The sequence below is a fragment of the Falco biarmicus genome, chromosome 9 (genome assembly GCF_023638135.1).
Source record: "Falco biarmicus isolate bFalBia1 chromosome 9, bFalBia1.pri, whole genome shotgun sequence".
NCBI classification, from domain to species: domain Eukaryota; kingdom Metazoa; phylum Chordata; class Aves; order Falconiformes; family Falconidae; genus Falco; species Falco biarmicus.
In genome coordinates this window covers 50,956,129-50,976,644 of record NC_079296.1, presented here as the reverse complement: position 1 = coordinate 50,976,644, position 20,516 = coordinate 50,956,129, and the positions used below count along the sequence as shown (strand labels likewise).

The 20,516-nt window shown below is 42.9% G+C and overlaps 1 long non-coding RNA gene across 1 annotated transcript; it reads right to left on the bottom strand.

The window, feature by feature from the left end:
• Window positions 1–2,371: 2,371 nt before the first annotated feature.
• On the bottom strand, window positions 2,372–5,213 carry LOC130155291 (uncharacterized). The gene is made up of 3 exons (XR_008823993.1): window positions 4,988–5,213; window positions 3,944–4,042; window positions 2,372–3,459 (listed from the first exon to the last, which is right to left on the bottom strand). It is a non-coding gene; the product is annotated as an uncharacterized LOC130155291 (long non-coding RNA).
• Between the last annotated feature and the right edge of the window lie 15,303 nt (window positions 5,214–20,516).

Here is a 20,516-nt window from a genome sequence, read left to right as displayed (position 1 = left end):
CCACAGACGATGTCTCAAATAACTTCGCAAAAGCTACGCAAGCGATTCACAGGTCTTCACAGGAACTTGGTATTTTGCTGGGGAGCATAATCTTTTCTAATACTGTTAATTTTAATAAGCCCTTTCTTGTCTGGTGGTTAGACCACAGGTCTACAAGTCATAACACAGGCGTGCTGTTCCTGCCCTTCGTTAGCCTTCTGTCTCACCTCAAGCAAGACACATTGTTACATTTCTCTGAACCTTTAGCTCTAAAACTATAAAATATTTGCCCATCTCTATTGCTCAACTGAAACAACATTTGCAGAGCACTTTGGGTTGTCAGAGGAGAGACATTATTTATTAGTGTAATTTCTGATTTCAGTTACACCCACGCAACCTGCTTGTTCATGTGGAACAGCGTCATTTCTCTGACTTCCTTTCTGTGCACAGGCTTGGTGTTATCTGCATTAGGAAGTATGATTAAGGAAAGAAGTATGCTTCTTTTTGAAGTTTTTTAGATATATCTACTTAGCATGTGTTTTTCCTTTCACAGAAGTAATTTTCCTTTTTCTAAGCTGAAAACCTTGCTTTCGGTGAGTTGTGTTCCTGAGATAACCAACTAGCATTTTCCATGAAGGCTTGAGTCCGTGTGCCACCAACAGTTTCTTTGAAGTGCTAAGCATCTCCTTTTGACACCAATGTCAGTAAAAATTAAGGGAACTCAAGCACTCCAGAACTGAACCTTGGGTGGAGCGATTCTTGTGGAGGCTGTACATGCTCAGGCATCCCTTGCAGAAGGCACTAGTATTGATGTACAAAGTATATTATTTGCAGAATCTGTGTCAACCCTCTAGCTAACCATGACCTTTGAAATACCCTGCAGCTTCTAGAAAAAGCCAAGTTAGCTAATGGTCATATGTAGACTTGAGGATCGATGGGCAAAGGCTGAAGAAGCAAGTCTAGCAAAAAACCACGTCAGCAGCCTGTTGAATCAGCTCTTTAAACAAACTCCTGGATGTCAATGTAGGGTTTTGAAGTCTTAGGTGCTGACAGGCCCTTGTGTTTGCCTACTAATGGCAAAGGCATTGTATTTGTCATCAACTGAACAGCAATAACTGGAGACAGCATTTTTGTCACAGACTCAATAGGTGTTGCAACAAGCCTGACATTTCTCTGGTACTCCGTGTCTGCCACCACGTTTTAAAATCTACGGACTATGCCTTATTTATTTTTTTTTTCTTCTGTTTCATGTCAGAGTCCAAGCTCTTTTACATGCAGTAAGCACTTGCTTGCCACAAATACCACATCAGTGTTTAGACATAGCAAGAATAGCTGCAGTAGATTTCATCCTTTTCCAAATGCCTTTTGCAAGAGGATTGTGTCACGCTGGATTTTGGGTGAGCTGATCAGTATCCATCTGTGTGTCTGGCTCTCGGAAGAGGCAATGAATAAAATTCAGGCAAAAATCTGTTATGCATGTGGGAAGACCAACTGCTAAATATTGTTTGTGTCAACTGGTAATTGCAATTTAGGTTGGGAGACTGTAGCCCCTGGTTACATGTGGATGTTTTCAGGTATAAACAGAGATAGTTTTCCAAGGTATTTTCAGCAGGGGTGAAAATACTGAGTTCCATGCCAAACTTTGCACAATGCGTTTGATTTCCCTACCAGTTTTGCTGTTAGTTCAAATTAATGGCATGTTGTAGAGTTTTGACCCAGGATCGTGGGGTTCTGCAAAACTGCTACATGTAGGTTAAAGAAGAAAGTGGTTCTGTGAAAAGTAAAGAGATTCCCTCATAGGGACGACCAACCCGGCCAGCAGCGCTGGAAAACACATTGGAGAGGACCAGGCAAACACTTTCTCTGCCACCCTGAATGAGAGATGTACATTCCAAACTTGGACACCTCACTGGTCTTTGCAGCGCTCGTACCACGCCCAGACTTGGCCCTGCAAATGCAAATTATTAAATCTTTGGGTAAGAAGGAAGATCAGCTTTGGTTCAAAACATGTCTCCTCCACGCTGCTTTGGTGTTCAGTTCTGAAGGCACCTTTTGAACTACTCCTGTGCCAGCCCAACCCTGTAAGCACAACATTTGTCTCGTTGAGGGTTGAGACTGAGCCTGGTTAAGTGGCGGCAGCTCTGGAAACCCCCAAGCAGCAGCAGGCTGGCAGCACAACCTGTGTGCTGCAAAAAAACCCAAAAAAACCCACAACAAAAACCCAACAAAACCTATTCACCACCATCACCGATATTATTAATCAGCCCACAGTTTGCTCAGACAGGAAATTGTTACTGACCACTTTAATTTTACTAAACAAATGAAACCACCCCATTACTCATTCAAATCTAATAAACCGCAGAACACAGAGGAGGAAGTGAGCACTTTAAAATGGCTTGGAGAAAAGTTCTCACTTTATTTTGACATTTAATTAAAGCCAGACTTTTTACAGGAAGGGGAATAATTAAATGGCAACAACATGTGTACTGTGATAATCGTCTCCATTGTCATCTCAACATGCAACTTGCTACTGAAAGCAGAGGGACTTTCTGTGCTGCTCTTTATGTTCCTAGAGCATTATCTGCTCCTCAGGAAGAAAATAATTAAAAAATACATTGACTACCAGGATGGATCTCTCTGTCATGCCCTGTTGGGTGATACTGGGCTTTGTTAGAAAGGAGCCGATGAAATAGATTTCCTGACGCTTAATATCTGCAGATGTTCAGAAATCGACTTCCTGAAGATGAGCCCTGCAAAACACCTGACAACCAGCTGTTTTGTCAATGCCTTGGCATTTCCTCATCATCAAGTGTTTAAAATATCAACAAAATATCATTGCAGCTTTAATATTTGCAGTTCTAAAACTGGTTCAATATGTGATATGATTTGTATGCATATGTAAATATTGTCTTTGCAGTCAGATGGCAGAAAAAGCATGAACATACTTGTACCACAGAGAGTGTTTGCTGTAATTGTTTGCCTTTCTTCTCAACATCAAATTACTACTTTAAATGAAGGTAATTTCACAAACAAGCAGAAACACCATTTTTGCTATGGGAATTCTTACTCCAGTGTAAAAGCTGTATGATGAAGCTTCATGTTTAATTGCTTTTATCTGAGAGTTCATAAATGTGAATTATTCCTTTGTGGAATTTTGGTTTCTAAAAGATGGTCAAAGAAGAAAAACACTGGTACCAGATAATCTCATTAAAGGGCAAATATCACAATGAAATTAACATGCAACAGGTTTTTGTAGCACTGGAAAGGCCATGAAAACATTTTCAAGTATATATGAGCGTTCCTGTCTGTACAACACATGCTCTTTGGGACTGTTGGCATATGGCTCATTCATGCTTGGGGTGACAGATGCTGTTTGCTGGAAGGTCCTTGCCCATTTGGAGCTGATGCTACACCTGCTTTGCTGTCGACAATCTACTGTAGCCTTAATCCAACGCACGCAGGAGGAAAATCTACAGGAAGCTGAAAATTAAAAGGAATTCTATGAATTATATTGCCTATAAAAGAAGCCTGCATGCTTAGTAAAATCCATGTTCAGTCACCACCAGAATGAACTAGTGTTCGATAAAAGAAATGGATTTTGTTACCATGCATCGGTCCCATGCATGGACCACGTTATCCGCACAGTGCTGGCATGGAGATGGCCCCTCTTCCCTTCCTCATCACAGATGTGCTGCAAAATCGGGTGCTATCCACTCTGCTTCCCATTCTTCAAAATATTCTGCCTACCACTTTAGTTAGTCTTACTTAATTTGTTTTGCTATTTGGAAGGAGTTACAGATTTGACATCCTAGAAAACAGCTGTCATTTTTACAGGAAAAAACTATGTGATTCATAATTTTCCAGAAATATGCACATTACACATGTAGCATAATGGCACCTTCTGAAAAACACGCTAAAACTTGAGACTTGTACCATATTGTTTCTGTTTCTGTGCTTTACGTACCTGTTCAAAGACCACACCGAACCTCACAGCTCGCAAGGAAAAATCTTTGCCGTCTCTTGTGCCATCAGCATTCTCCAGCTGAAAGGAAAGTAGTTGCACCTGTGGTGAAAATTTATTAAATCAATTACTGCTTATGACAAAGTCTTTGTCTTTAATTAGGAATCGTTTAACTTGGACAGGGAGCTCAGGGAGCTCAAGGACAACTTCAATGAGCAGGTAGTGTTTGTCCTGAGCTCCCTGAACAAGCCAGATACGAGCAGGACTGTCCAGACAATAAATACTGTGTGCAGCTGCGTCATGGTGTAACGCCACTGCGCTCGGGCGTCTGGCCCATGTCCCTGGCGTGTGTGAACCTTGCAAATCATGAGACAGTGCACGCCTGCACTTAGCTTAAACTTAAAAGCTTACATACACTGCGTGTGCAAACTATTTTTGCTTTTCACTGAGTATAAAGGCAAGCAAGCTCCAGGGCTGGGCCAGAAGCCTCACCTACGGGTGGACGCACCGCACGGGAATTTTCCCAGTTACCAAGAGACTCCTGGTGCTGGCTGCAATGGGGCTTCCCAGCCAAAGGGTGGGCCGGGGTGACGGTAAGGATGTAACTGGTGAGGTATCCTTTTCTTAGTCTCTGGAACGCTTCACAGTAATGATTTGATGCTTTGTTCCTATAGCTCTTTTATCATATTGTGCATAGTAACTAGTGCTGTTTCTTTTTATCATATTGCATGCTTTTTTCATGTATTATATTGTAATAAAATAAACTGCATTTATTCTTATATTTGATTTGGAATTCATTTTGGCTTGGTATCCAGTCAATCAGCAAAACAGCACCTTAGGAAGAAAATGATTCTAAATGGTGCCATTTTGTAATGGCATTTTCCAGTGGCACAGAGGACTGTGGAAGGCCCAAAGAGATGGAGTATTGGGAGCTGTAGGACAGAGCTTTTTGCTAAGCCAGAACATGCAAAGGAAATTCATAATGTAATTCTGATTCAGTGTTGAATTTCAGTAATTACTTTCTACTTGGGGTTTTTTTTTCCTTACCTTTTTAAAAGCAGCTTCCTCAACTGACTTCATCAGGAGCCATGGAGTAAAATGCTGTGATGAAACCAGACTGTCGTGACAAGGATCCTGAGGGAGGTTGGCAAGAAATGCAATGGAAAGGTGTCATGGCCAAGCCGACCCTCAGCTCCATCTTTCCTTCTTGTCATTTTGAGAGGTGAGCTTTCACATGTTATACAGAATAGAAAAAACTCATAGATACTTGAAAAAATATTATTAAACACAGTGAGCATTTCATAAGATGCCAGGGAGCACACTCCTTTTCAGGAGGGATAGCTGGGTGTTGTGAATAATGCACTCTTCAGAAACCTCCAAAAAGTCAAAAAAATATTTATGAAGTGCATGTAAGGATAACAGTAGTCTATCCGCTAAGCTAAAAATGCCTTTCTGTCCTCTACTTTTTAGCATCATTTACAGCGTACCTTATATCGCAAGGTGTACCGCCAAAGCTATTCTATACATGCGACAGGGAACCAACCGCTTTGCAGTTCAGAGGTTGTTTCTAATACCCTTCCTCTGGCCCAGGTCTGACTAGGACTTCAAGACATTTTGTAAGGATGCGGTACAAAACGAAGTAATCTGAGTTTCAAGGAATAACCTCCAACATGTTCTATTTCTGTTCTGCAAATGATTCTTCCGTCTCACTGCGCGGCAATGCTTGGCTAGGACCCTGCCAGCCGAGGAATCTCCTGCAAGCCCTCCGGATGCAAGACTGCTTCAAGAGCTGCCTGTCCAGCTCAATGCCACCCTAACGCCCTGTGTTCCTATGCACGGTATTATTAAGACAGTGGTATTTCCTGCTCTGAAGCTGTACATTCCTATCACTTCCTCTGAAAGAATAACTTTGGAGTAAGTAAATAGCAGCCTTCAAAGGGAGGTTCCACTGCAGAACTATTTAGCCTGGCTTGCCGCAGCTCTGGAAGTCCCCGAGCATGCAGAGCCACTGAAGCGGTTTCTCACCAGTTTTTTCCTACAGATCCCAATCCAGCCATGCTTCCAGCAAAGGAGGAGGGGGGAGGCCCTGGCCAGGGCTAGTTTTCCCCTGTGCACACTTTTTTGCCACCCCTGGGCTGCAGGAGGCTTGGGGAGTATGAGTTCCCTGCGAGGGCTCCCCAGCAGCGCAGGTAGAAGTCTTACCAACAAAAAAACCTCATTATACAAGTGCTGAGAGTCCTCCTCCTCTCCTATCATCATCTCAGCAGTTTTAAGAAGTGATGGTATAACCTTGTTATAACCAAAAAACCCCACCAAGCCCCCACTTTCAGAGCATTTTCAGAATCCTTTCCAGTGTACCTCATCCTTTATGTTTGCTCAAACAACTGTTTAAACAGTTTGTGTTTGCTTAAGCAACTAGCTTTATATCCTGGCTCAGTAAATAAACCCATAACTCCATGCTTTCCTACAGTTACTTCTGCCCTGATTATTGCAAAACAAACAGGAGAAAATTATACAAAGAAAATGGTATCTTTAATGAAAAAGATCAGAAATTATAGATCTGGTTTGATGTATGCAAACACACAGCCAGCCGTGGCTGCTTAGTGCCAGGATGTAGGTTTAGAAGCATCATCTCCAAGCAAAATTATGTTAAAGCAAAAATTTTAGGTAGGCTACATAAAATATGTATCCAGAAAGCCTGTGGGTTAGATTTTACTGAGCTTTGGCTGGAGTTGCTGGATTGAAGAACTGTGTCTCCTCCGGCTTAGACATTACATAGCAGAGCTCATAAGTTTTCATCTGTTCTGAAATACAATTTTGCAGTAAATACCAGTTCTAACTACTATATACAAAGGATTTTTTAAAAAATAGACTTTTACATTGTCCACTCGTGTTCAGAGTAGGTAAGAGTTTGGAAGGAGGGTGTCCCCCTGCCCAGGAGAGAGGTACTGATAGGAGCTGGGCTGCACACAGACCTAGTACTGTCACTTCAAATCTTTATCTGAAAATAGGAGCCAGTAAGGTTTAAATCACAAACACATGATAAAACGTACTTGAAATGAGTCCATGTAAATGAAGGGATTGAAAAACAGCTATATATCTCCGTCCTATTTCCCTTTCCAGGAAGGAACATCTCTTGGGTAATCTAAAAACAAAACAAAGTAGCAGAAAACTTTACTTAACCTCAAGCTAATTTCCTATCCGGACTAAATTTAGCTGTTCAGATTTTGTTTGGTGTATGTGCCTCCCAATGTACTGACTTTTGGAGGGATGTTTGCCATTTGCCTAAAGCAACTGTTGTAGCACTCTTGTTATAACTGGCTGATTTAATTTCACGTCTTAGCATTAATTTTTAACATGAAATGTCACTTCATGTTTGGAGACGGCAGTGTTGGAGTGGCAGCAGGAGTCTGGTAGAGCTGATGGCTGAATTTTGCTCGCTGGAAAAGCCCAACCACCCACATAGTGAACAGCTGCTGGGAACTGCCTTCCACTGACTTCTGCCTCTCAAAGAGCAGGCGAGGGAGAGAGCAAGAGGATAAAAACATTATCATAAAAGCTTCTCCACGCTTATTTTGAAACAGACGGTCATTAATTCAAGGAAGATCAAGTCAGGGACCAGCCCAAAACACTTAGATTATTTTTCCATGAGTCAAGAGTTATACTCAAAACAAAAATTAGCCTACAAATACCAAGGCCACGCTGGTGCACTAAGCATTTCCCAGCACAGGTCACGGCTGCCAGCCTCCTGCTACAGAAAAAAAATGATCTGAGAAATGGTTTGGAAAGTTTTTAAAACTTTATTCATCCCATCTGTCTTTGCCTTTCTAAAACCTTTAAGGCCAGAAATTATTTGCACTGCTGTCAGCTCAAGGTGTATATATTCTGGAATGAGCATAAAGGAATGAGCATAAAGGGGTAACAAGTACATTTAGAAACCCTCTACAATTGAGAGCGAGTAGTTCTTCTGGATGGAAGAATTTGGGGAGGTTGGAGACCACAACAAAGTGCTGCTTCTCGTACCTAACTGAGAATTGCATTGTCTTCGTGGTGCAAGTCTTTCCAGGGTAAGAAGATACCAGGTTACCAAACTATCACCAAAACTATGACTAAGTAGTGACTGCTGCTCACCTCAGTCCAGTGATACTGGAGGAAGAAGAGGAAGGAAATAAAGGAAACAATTTTTAAGCACATAAATTAAAAAAAATGAAAAATCACAACTTGTACTAGTAAAAAGTAATGCCTTTAAGTACTGCCTGAAGTTAATGTTAGAGAAAACACTGTCTTTAATCCCATGCAAGTAAAATGATTGAAAGGGAATGACAAATGCATTGACAGACTGGCTAGAAAAGGTAATTTCAGGCTATGTTCCTGCATCACGTGCCCCCCAAGACCCACCTGTTCCAGCCCCCTGCCCTGGCTCAGCCCTGCCACATGGGGAGCTTCTGTGGCCACATGGCTTTCCAGCCCGGCACCCAGGGTCCCTATTTTGTTACAAACCAAAATCTGAAGGCTTGAAATGAAATAAAATCTTTGTGTGCTTATAAATCCAGCGGCACAGGCTGCAGCCGTCTTTTCCTGTTGTGCTGGAAGGAGCAGCACCTGGCACAGGCACACACACCGTGATACTGGCCATCCTGCCTTTGCCAGATCAAGTCTTTTTTTCTTGGGTTTTTTCTTGTTGGTGACTTTAAAACTTTAACATTTAAAATGAAATTGAATAAGCCACTCTTCTTAAATTGGACCTTTATTTTTTTCATTATATGAAAGGTACATTTTAAGATTTTGCTCTTCACACTAATGAATTGTAGCAGCCTGGGATGTAAATGAAAGGGAGTCTGTACTACATGTAATGTCAGCATTTAGCCTTCTGTAATCATTAACACTGAGTTTCCTGAGTCCATAGGATTGATTCACTTAGATTTTTTTGTCGGTGAGAGAATGTAGGCCCCTGTCTGATTTACAAACCCATACAGCCTCTGTTTGGTGATGAGACTGTGCCAGATGCAAGCCAGGACTGCAGATGATTTAAGATTGTTTCCACTCACAGCAGTAGCTTCTCTTTCTATCTCTGCCATTAACAAATAAACACAATTACAGGCAGGGCAAGAAATAGCTGCTGGTCACTAGTAGGAAATGAAGTGGTAAATAATTAAAACAATTAGTTCTAGGAAGGAAAAAAGTAAAAAAACAGTTTTACTGTAATAGTTGTATTTTTCATCTGGTGACACCCAGCTCTGCTGGAGATCTGTGAAAGCTGATTCAGCACTGGTTTTCAGAGTTAAGTTGTGTCAATGACTTAAAAATCCCCTATGAATAATACATATCTAAACTTTTGCCGAGTAATTATTAATAGGAAACATGCGATTCAGGATAGAGAAGTCTCTCAGCTGGCAGAATGTGGTAGAGATTACAGTAACACTGAAGTTATCAGTCCACAGGGCTTAGATGGCACTCAGCAAAAAAAGGAAATGTGTTTTCCCTGCTATTTCCCCAAATAGTTGACAGTGGAGCAAATCAACATCCGCAGAAGGTAAGAGAAAAAAGTCTCTGTTTCTGATGCAACTTCCCATATGTTTTCAGTCAGAATTTTCCATATGCTGCCTTTTGCTGATGCATTTTAAAGTGATGTAAACGCTCTGATTGCAAAGTACATATATTTATTTATTTATGGGTCAGCTGAACACTGCCACTGTGGCAGCTTCTGAAAGAAATGAAAGAAAAAGATTCGTCATTTGCTTCTCTTAGTAGCTGTGTATTCGTGGGTCCTGGAAACACAGGTGCTATTTTGCAAAGGGATCATTACAAATGAGAAACGAGCTATAACTCCATCATATCTCCTCCCCCATATTGTGAAAGGTCACGGTTGGCAGGGCCCCATTGTATCTCAGCTCAGAGAGTGGTAAAGGAACTCAGGAGTTGTTTTTACCCACAAAAAAAAAAAAAAAAAGAAAAAAAAAAGAGAGAGAGAAAGAAAAAAAAGAGAAAAAATAAGAATTGTACACATTTCCATTATTTGAAGAGGAAAGGGTGATTTGTTCCAGTCATGCTGTTGCCTGGGAATTCAGCAGCCTTTGGCAATAAAAGAGTTAAACAGCAAGTTCATCTTAACTCTGGAAGAAAACATGTTGTTTGAATTGCTTCTTTCCAGGGTAAATAAGCATTAATGCCTTATAGCACCTTTCCTCTTTGAGGTGCACTGTGTCTCTGGCTTGGCTGTTTTTTATTAAATCCCACCTCAGGTCTCACACAAATAATGTGCCACACCTGAAAGATGCAGCCATGCTGGAAAATGTCAGCCTAAGAAAACCAAGAAAGAAATACACTAAAATGCTCTGCAGTTCAGTCTCCTGAGTAGACGTCAATTCCAAGGCAAAAATTCGTTAAAATATGTGGACTCCCTCATCCAGTGAGTTGTGGTGGAAACCCAGACAAGTATCCAGCAAATGATTTTTCACTATGACCTTTTAAAATACTGCAACAGCAAAGAGTGTCACTGGAAAAGCCCCAGATCCTCCTTCTCTTTTGTTTTGAACCAGCCCCTCCGAACCATAATGCTAAATTTCACTCCAGGTCTTATGTCCAAACACAAATCCGTTCTGTCTACTCAGCACGGAACCCTATAGAACAGCTGTGCTTTTGATGACTCTTTCCCATATTTACTCTTTTCAACCCAGAATGTGCGCTCTTGTAGCTCTGACAGTGGGAAATGGTACACAAACTGAAGATGACGCAGTCCATCTGGATAGCATTGCCTCTCCTCCTGTGGTTAGCACAACTAGACATAGGGGAAGTTATACCCAAAGGCACATTAAAACATGAAAATGATTTAAGAATATCCCAAAAGGGCACTTGTGCAGCCTTAGAGCAGCCTCACATAAATCAGCCCAGTGAACAGCAATTCCATGATACTTTTTCATGTGTGACACCTGCCTGTTTTCCTGGAGAGGATAAACCTTGTCTGGGTGTGAATCAGGCTGGTTCAGGAAAAGAGGCTGGGCTGCCCGTAACACCTGGTGCCTTTGATAGTTAATCAGTTCCCTGCATAGTCACCAGTTATTAATGGCCTACTTTCTGGAGACCTCTGATTCAGAGCTCCGGAGCTGTCACTGACTTGTTGACTGGGGTCAGCTGAAGTTGCATGTCAAATAAATGAAATGCTCCATACCTCTAAATCCTCTGAAAGAACCCCAAGTCCAAGGCAGCAGCTGAGCAGAGGTGGGCACCTTGGATATCCATTTCCCTCTGTCCTTGTTTCCCAGCAGGGATAGTTCAGAGGAGCTGAATCTTCACACCTCAAATTGGTAAGAAAGCACATTATTAATAAACATCTGGGATGTTCACTGGGCAAGATTGAGATGAGAACCATCATGACCCTGATGGTGACGTTAAGTATCGTGTCTTCAAAAAAGTGTTTAAACAGCGTATTACAAGATGCAGGAGGCAAAAAGAGGAAGACAGAACATGCAGACACCTCATTTTTGAACACTTTTCCACTCTGCAACAAAGATGTGATGACAAAAATGGTTCTTCAATAATTTCTTATAATGCTTATGCCAGAGGGCCCCGGATTAAGATGGCACAGGAAGTTTTAATCATGTCATTTCATTGCTTTTGTGGACCTGACTTTGCCAGTGCAGTAGCATTCCTCCCTGTAACGTGCATCCTGTGCTTGCAGAGCATTTGCTTGTAGCCAACTGTTGGCTTTACAAAGAAAACTGTGTGAAAAGTCTGTATTTTTCACTGTGTTAACAATGAACAAAACCCCAGCTTGCAGGAGCAATATATATACTGTTCTACACATTGTTCATGTTCTGAAAAGGAAGAGAAACGGGGCTGGGCTCCTCCAGAAATGAGACAGAAATGCCATTGAGATCTCGCTTCCTGTGCGGCGGCTTGCAGGAGCTTCAGTCGCTGCAGTCCTACGTCGGGTTTGAGTAGCATCATGGTTTGTAAGATCTGCTACATCTTCCCGAAATTACTCATTCAAGATGAAAAAGACTAAAAATAGGCCTGCTTTTAATTAGTGAAAGAGCCCGAACAGCTTGAGCAGATTCAGCTGCGGACAGTCCCTTTGAATGGGGAGCAGAGATCCCCACACCTCTACAACTGACCAAGGGTAGGAGGGAAGCCGCAGGACATCTCTGCAGCTAGAACAGCCTCAACGTGTCTGGTAATTAAGAGGTCGTCCCTGACGTGTCCAACGATGGTCAACAGGCCCCTGGTCTCCTCACCACAAGCAGCACAGTATATGCCCAGTTGGACGTCAAACCCTTCTGAAGTAATTGTTTAAAGTAGTCGCAGCCAAGCAGAAATAGGAAAATGTTAGATGCTGTTTGTGTGCTGGTTGTACATGCCACCATTCAGACTCATTAATCAGACTCCAAAAATGGTGGGATGGCTTAAGATGTTGTGTTGATTGTAAGTTATACTTCAGGGCCTCTGTTTAACTCCAGCTTTCTGTGATTCAAGATATTTTAGGGTGGCACATGCCAATTTAGCTGCTTCCAGGCTTCTAAACCCATTCTTCCTCCCAACTAAAAATCACGGGACTCGTGAAAAAAATCGCAGATTGGTGACACCGTGCATATATTGGGTGGCTTTTAGGGCAGAAGAGGTCACTGGTAACTTCTGTTTTCCTCCATCTGCTTGCACGGAGCATAGAAAGTCAATCTCACTGCCAGGCAATCTTATCCCTGCATGGTTGCGAGAATATTAGTCAAGTCAGAAATGGCAGTTGCACTGTAAAAAACCATCTTCAAATCCAGAAGCTATCCTGGGAGAACAGAGTGGATAATGTTCACTTCAACCAAGAGAAATCATTCTGAACAGTATTTTAGTTTATATATTTTTTAAAAATATATTGTGACTTTTTCTGGGAATTTAATTTCCCCTCCCACCTGAAGGGATGGCCACTATAAAAGAGACTCCTTGATCCCAGATGTGTTCCATTTCCTGCAGTAAAAATTAAAATCATTGCCCTTTTCATAAATATCTGCCAAGGATGGAAATGCACTACTTAAGAACTTTCTGCAACTGCTTTAATTTGAAATGAATAAATCACTAGGATTTGATGAGCTATCCAGCATTTTCTAATTTGTTTCTACTGGCAAAAGTGCCTCGGTGAGTTACATCCAAACAAACTTGGTGGCAGCATCTGCTTTATAATGACCTAAATGTCTAAATCTAATTTTAGGAAGTGACTTGCAAAGGGTTCAAGCAAGGCTTTCAGAGCTTGATCCAGATTTTATTTTCACTCCTTTAAGTGAAGAGCTGATTCATGGTGTTTACATAGTTGCTGTTGATTTACAGATCCATGGTGGGGTCCTAAGCGAAGCAGAGCTGTGACCCATACACAGTCCTGCATGGGGCAAGACCCCAACATGTTCAGAGAAGCACATCAGCACTGTTGGTGATGGAGATGAAGGAGGGTCAACCCCTCAAAGCTGCAAGTGGTTTGACATACTGAGAAACAAGCCTGTAGGGAGAGAAAATACATTTCAACACCCCACCTGACAGCGTTGAAGGAAAATGGGCAAACCCTGGTGTTTAGCAAACCTTCAGCAGTTATATGGTTTAAGAAATCCCATCTCTGGACAGTCTGTGATTGCTTTTAATCCCAGGACGGACCTTTCCAGGTACGGTGGTTAGGGACATGGTTCAATGGTGGACTTGGCAGTCCTGAGTTAACGGTTGGACTTGACAATCTCAAAGGCCTTTTCCAACCTAAACGATTCTATGATTCTACGTAACATTGCAAAATCCCTACTACAGGCAGCAGTGGTTAGGTTTCACCTTCTTGGCTTCCAGGAGGATTTTGGTGGCTTAGGCTGGGCTGCTTTTGGGGTCTGCCCATTGGGCTGGAGCTCAGGCAAATAGCACTGCTGGAATTGTCTGGTAACTGGAAATGGCTATAATCCACCTGGAGTTACCACTATAATACCCTTAAAAATCCTGCTGATAAGAAAGTGTCCATGTGTTCCTCCAATTCTTAACCTTTTTGTGGGGGCCCTTCCAACTGTCCCCAATGGAAGTGGCTCCTGGGGCTCTGCCTCTGGGTATTGCATCAGATTTTGCCAGGTTTTGGTGTGATTTGCTCTTTTATCATCTGCAATTCTGTTTTATTCCAAATTTGGAGTTCTGAGCTTAGATAGGCTTCAGTGCCCAGGACTGCTTTGTTTATCTATATCTGTATGATTTTTACATCCAGGCTATACAGGTGTTTAGGAAGTGCCTTATTATGTTGCATCATACACACACAAAAGAATATAAATACATGAACAATATTATGTTTCTGAGCCATATGAGAAAAAATACTCTTGAAGGGTATTTTAAATGACTAAGATACTATTCTGGAATAACATTAATCACATTAATAATCCTGATAGAATGTAAAATCAACATCAAAAGATATAAAGATTATTACTGTATAAGATGTAAAGAATGTTTAAAGAGCATGTTTAGTGTCATGAGTCACATGTAGCTTTGGCCTTGTGTTTAAGGGATTTTATTGTATGATTTTCTTTTCTTTTAAAGCCAGTGGTAAAAACACATCTCAGGTCAAAATAGTAAATAATGAATCACCCATAAATTCAGCTCATTTCCTATCTCTCACTGAAAAAATGTTGATTCCAGGCATGGGAGCAGAACTTAGAGCCAAACAGTAATTTCTTTATGGTGTGCATGACTCATAGGAAAGAATGCCTCATGGGGATAGTAGGAGAAAAAACTAAATAATAATAATAAAAAAAGTAAATTCACTTTAAAGAAACAGGCAATCAAGTAAAGGGCAAAAGGTCAGCAAAGGCCCTCAGCTGTTTTGCTCCTGTGGTCTTCACAGCATCCTCCAGCCCTGAAATGCTGTAGCTCTTCCCTAGGAGCAACCCAGGCAGCTGCCAAGGCAGGGTGGGTATCAGAGGGGCAGCACCCTAGAGAGGAGGGAAAGGTGTGTGGCACCACGGGACAGCTCAAGGGCCAGCCTAAGCCCATCAACTGGTTAAAGAAGCCAAAACTGGACTTATTAATTAATTTCACACCATCTTACAAGACACTGGGAATAGATGTTTTCTTTTCCATGCATGCCCATAGGCTGCCCCTGGTGTGAAATCCTGTGAGCTGACCCTGCAAGTGATGTGGCAGTGATCCGTGGTGGGAGGTACGCTGCAGAGCCAGCAGATACCCTCTATTCTTTTGGGGTTTTAATGTCCAATACCTTTTTAGTGATTTTACTCAAGTGTCTCTTTTGCATTACTCTTTCCTTATTCGCAAATATGAATAAAAGCATTTTACCTTCCTCCATAAGCTGCTCTGCAAGCGCTTGATGCGCCTTTAATTATTACAATTACTTGCCCTCTCTGGGAAGTGTCTCCTCCCTCAGGCAGATTTATTCAGCAGCAAGGTAAATCGATATTCATCAAGCGTATTTCATGAACGCTGATTGTGAAATGAAACAATTTCAACTCAGCTTTCAGCAGCAATATCTCATCTGATTTCCATTTCTTTTTTTTTTTTTCCCAGAGTGCTAATGGATGATTAATTTCAACAAGCATTGCTATGTACATTTACATAATTATTTATGTGTAATTAAAACAGCTTGCCTCCTGTTCCAAAGTCAGTATCACATGACCAGGAATACAAAATGAGACAATGACGCAACATTAAAATGTAGGGTAGCTTATTCCTGTAGGGTAACTATGTGCTTCTTTACTGTCACATATTTAAAGCCATGCTCAGGACCAATTAATTTCAGTCTGTGAAGACTAAGAAAATTATTTGTATTATCTCAGTACAGATCATTACTGTCTCCCACGCGTTTTAGGAGCTCTCAAAAAAATGTGATTCAGGTTCCAGCAAGACATAATGTGAGGCCTGAGGGTAGTTTCCTGTTCAGCACCTTTTCTTCGCAGGGATGCTACAGCAAATAGCGTATACATTTATATACTATGATTGCTATAAGAAATACAACAGATTTCTCTGTTTCTCCACGAACACTTAAAAGATGAAATAAAAATGTGCACTATGGAACGCTTAATTAAGAGTTAATTCTTGGTGATGTAGGAAAATGCATCACGAAACTAAGATTTGTATTTCAAAAAAAGCTTGAATTGGAATGGAATTTATTTCCTTCTTTACCTGCTAAAATACAGCAGGACTGATTCACAAACTGGAATTATATGGATAGTTGGATTTATCCCGGGGAAGATCCACCAGAGAATTGTTGTCAATAGGTGAAATTCACAGAGTGTAAATAACCTGCAGGAAGAAAAGATTTGTTAATAACAGATTGGCATCAATTATTTATTCCGTATTACATGCTGGGGAGAAATTAGCCCTAAGCCACCATTTCCAAACCAGGATACATTTGGAAGCACTAGGAGGGGAGTCATGGACTGGAGTTCTACAAACATTTGGGAAATCTGTATATCCAGAGTGACTTTTGCTCTGGAAGATGTAATACAGATCAAAGGACTGATCTCTCACCATATGTCTGTCTGTGAAGGTTCCAGGGTAAGGTCTAAACCATCCAAACTACTCTTACTGTTGGGCACAAAGCTTTCCAGCCCCAAGCAGCTTCTCACAGACCACAGGTGAGCACCGAGTGCTTTCCTGGGTTTGGCTTGTCTTGTTTTTACTTGGCTTCTGGGGTGAAAACGCCTGCTAGAAGACACTGAAAGAGCAGGGATAACAAAGCTTTCATTTCAGAAAGCACTACAGCAATGTCACTCACAGCATCCCCTTGGTGCCCACGGCAGCACTGGTGGCCCATTGACCACTCTGCTGCGTTAGAGCTTATAGAGGGGTAAAATACCTGAGTCTTGAGACCAGAAGCTTATTTCATCATGTCCTTATCAAAATGATAAATAAAATAGATTTCTACTGTGCCTTTGTAAGTACTAGAGACATACTGACCTTCCTTGCTTATTAAATTGTGTTTTCCTTCAACACAAGAAATAATTTTTATTTTCTATAGCAACCACCTGATTCATAGGGAGAAGTGGCAGATTATTTACGTGTTAGAAAGCAAAGGGAAACAGTTGGAGCAGTGAGACCTACACCATGACTTGTTGCAGGACATGAGGATTTCAGGTCAGCCGGGGAGCACCGACAGCCTGGAGGAAGAGTGCAGGCTATGGGTAGTGCATTTTGGCATGGGGGGGATACAGAGAACTGCAGAAGGGAGGCTCTGAAACAAGCTCAGGCTGCAGGAGATGAGATGCTAGGAGCTCTGTAGTCCATATCCAGCACTAACTCAAGAGGCAGAACTCATCTGAGCCTGAGCGAGCAGATTTTCTGAGCGAGCAGTTTCAAGCCAGAAGACAGAAAGTATCCCTGGCTGACCAGAAGGAAACCAGGCCTTGCCAGAGAAGACGTACGTGCCAAGGAGACCGCTCGAAAGGTGAGTGCATGCGTGGAGGAATCCAGTGGCCATGGGTGTTTGCGATGACAGCTGGTGTAAAGGAAAAAGTACTGATTTTCCAGTGGAAAAGGCGACGTCAGGATGAGTTACATCAGAAATCGGAAAAGCACACTTTGTAGTGGAGGAGTCTAACAGGAAGAGCCATGTATTTCTGTTTTTGCTTAACACTTGACATTAAAAGCAGTAAATTTGGTTTGGGAAGTAAAAGGCAATTAGTATAACTGGTAACTAATGCCTTAAAAGTCTGAAAGAAATGGTAACCACTGCAAAGGAAAGATCGGGTGGTGCACAGCAAGTTGTAGATAAAAATACAAGACACTGAGTCCTTCTGAATTAAACAACCGTATTGTAATTGCCTGCGATTACAGTAACCCACGCTTGACGGCTCCAGTGGAGCATGAGGCTGCAGGAGGCCCCCACCCCTCATTACAGCGAAGAAAAGCAGTGGCTGGTAAATGGTAAGTGTGAATGAGTAAAGAAGCTAACTTTGCTTTAGCATTGGTCTTCACTCAGGTATCACTGAGAGATCAGTAAGGACGCTGTATTACATTTTTTATAAAGTTTTACAGCTTACTCTTTAATTTCAAGTTAGTTAACACTCATGGGAGTATTACATGGAGTAGGGGGTGGCTCTTGCTTACCAGAGCATTAGTTATGTTTACCTATCAAGACTATTCTAATTTTATTGACTTTCAGATAATCATTAGTTATTAAAATCAGGAAGCTGCAGGGGAAAAGCCCTTCATCATGTTTATCCTAAGTCAGTGTTGGTGATGAGTAGGTGATGGCAGTCTCTAATCATTGTTAATTTTCATTAAATTTGAGTTTCTTTCCTACTGCAACAGGATTAAACAGATGGCGTTTTGTTAGAAATTATACTTAATATCAACAAATTGCGCTGTGGCTGAAAGTGGAAGAGCTTAGAAACAAAAGCTGGGGAGGTTGGACTGTCAATATTTTGAACCTTCTTACAAATCTACAGACTCTTTCATTTTAAAAGGGCAGCAACAACAAACCTTCCAGAGAATTTGCTTTCATGTTTTCATGCCCATCGTCATTTCTTTGCTGTTTGTTTGTTTTAAAATGCTCCACTTCACTGGCGGCCATGGTATGCTATGTTACAACACTGTTTCCAGACATGGAAGAATGTTTATAAATCTGTGGGGAAAGATTTAGCTATCTTTTAAAAATAAGCTATTTATGTATCTGGGTGTGAAAGCCTGATGTTCAGTTCAGAGCCTCGTCCCATCAGCCTTCCCTCTGCTCTGGGTCGCTGTGGTCATGTTGACAGGGTAGACCTGGAACTGGTTTTTTATGGTTGCCCCTGTAGCTGGAAGATGTGACCATGAACTTTAGAGCCTTCATAACAAACTGGTAACGATGCCAGCATCACATAGAATAGTTGCTGGGGTTTTGAAATAGATCTGGGTAAAGTAGCTAAAGAGAAAGAAAGAGGTTTTAAATATTTCTTTTTTTTTTTTGGGGGGGGGGAGTGTAAGATACTACCATCGGTGCAGTGCAAGAGTTCTTACTTTGAGCACAATCCATTACACCTGTCTCGCATATTGATCTGGTTTTTTAGCCATTCGACAGCGTATTTGCCTGATTCTGCTTTATTGCCCTGGCATAAAGCTGGAGTCATTCTGGCTAAGTGGAAAACTGGAGCCTAACTGCTCCAGACACGGCCCGGCGTCTCTCGGGAGGCGGGAATTCTGCAGAGGAGCAGGACGAGGCCCCGGCGCGCTGGCTTACCCCGCGGGGACAGGCGGGCGCACGTCCCAGCCCCGCTCCAGCACCCCCGACCCCATCCCCAGGGAAATGCCATCCCTTCTGTCCTGGGGGCGGGCAGCTGAAGCGGGATGAAGGCCTAGTGGGCACAGGGAGCCCCAGCAGGGGACATGTAATAAAACCAAACCCGCAGGCACCTGGCTTGGGACTCGCTGGTCTGGCCCTCTTCAGAGCTGGTTTCTGTGAGGATGCTTGCAAGGTCACCCAAGGGCACAGAGAAATGTGATGTAGCATGTTATTATCGTCCTCCTAAAAAAAGCATGGACACCTACGTATGTATTTTAGGATTTTTTGTCTAGAAAAGCAGCTCCTGTGGGGAGCCGGCTGCGGTGCTCAGGCCAGGAGGCCCAGCCCGGCCTCCCCACAGGGTGACACACCTGTCCCCAGCAGATATTGTGGCTTTTGCTGACTGCAGTGGAGTCGCGACATATTTTAGCAGGAAGCATTCCTTCTGAGGACAGTAATGTAATGTCACACCTAAGGAAGGGGCGGCTTATAAGCCAACCTGAGCCGGGGGATGGAGCACGCAAGGCACTAAATACGGGGCTGTTTCCCAGGTGAGGCTGTCAGGGGGCTGAGGAACAAGGTTTATTTCAATTTATTTAGTATGTCTCTTGAGGCCGGCTGTTTGCTGGGTAAATGACGGGCGGGGAGGCCGGGCCCGGGCAGGGCTCCGTTATTCCTGAGTCCCGGGGACCATCTGCTGGCGGGCGCGGGCAGCGCGGCTGCGGCCTGGCTCCGGCCCGGCCCTCGGCGGGGCTTTAATGACGCCGATTCCCGTGTCAAGGTGATTTCAGGGAGTCACAGAGCGCTCGGGGTTGGAAGGGGCCTCTGGAGCTCGGTTCGGCCGAGCCCCTGCTGCAGCAGGTCCCCCTGAGCAGGCTGCGCAGAGCCGCGGCCAGGCGCGTTTGGAATGTCTCCAGAGAAGGAGACTCCGCAGCCTCTCCGGGCGCCCCCAAGGTAAAAAGGTTTTTCCTCGTAGTAAGAAGGAGCCTCCTTGGTCGCAGCCTGTGCCCATGGCCCCTTGCCCTGTCGCTGGGCTCTGCTGGAGGGAGCCCGGCCCTGCCCGGCATGGGCAGAGCCGCCGGTCTCCTCCGGGCTGAGGGCGCACAGCTCTCGCAGCCGGTCCTCACCTCCTCATGCTCATAAACCCCAAACTTTGCAGAAAAGAAATGCTTTGACTGACAAAATCTCACCCTAGCCAGACGTAAATCAATTATTCAAATCATTCAGCGACTTAAATTTGGGTAGGTGCCACAGTTAACAGGTCTCAAGCCCGATTTTTGTCACCTAACGGAACAGGGCGGCACATACAGTGAGGCTGTATGCCCGTCGGTGCGTGTGAAAGGATTTCCCCAGGAGCTCTGAGGG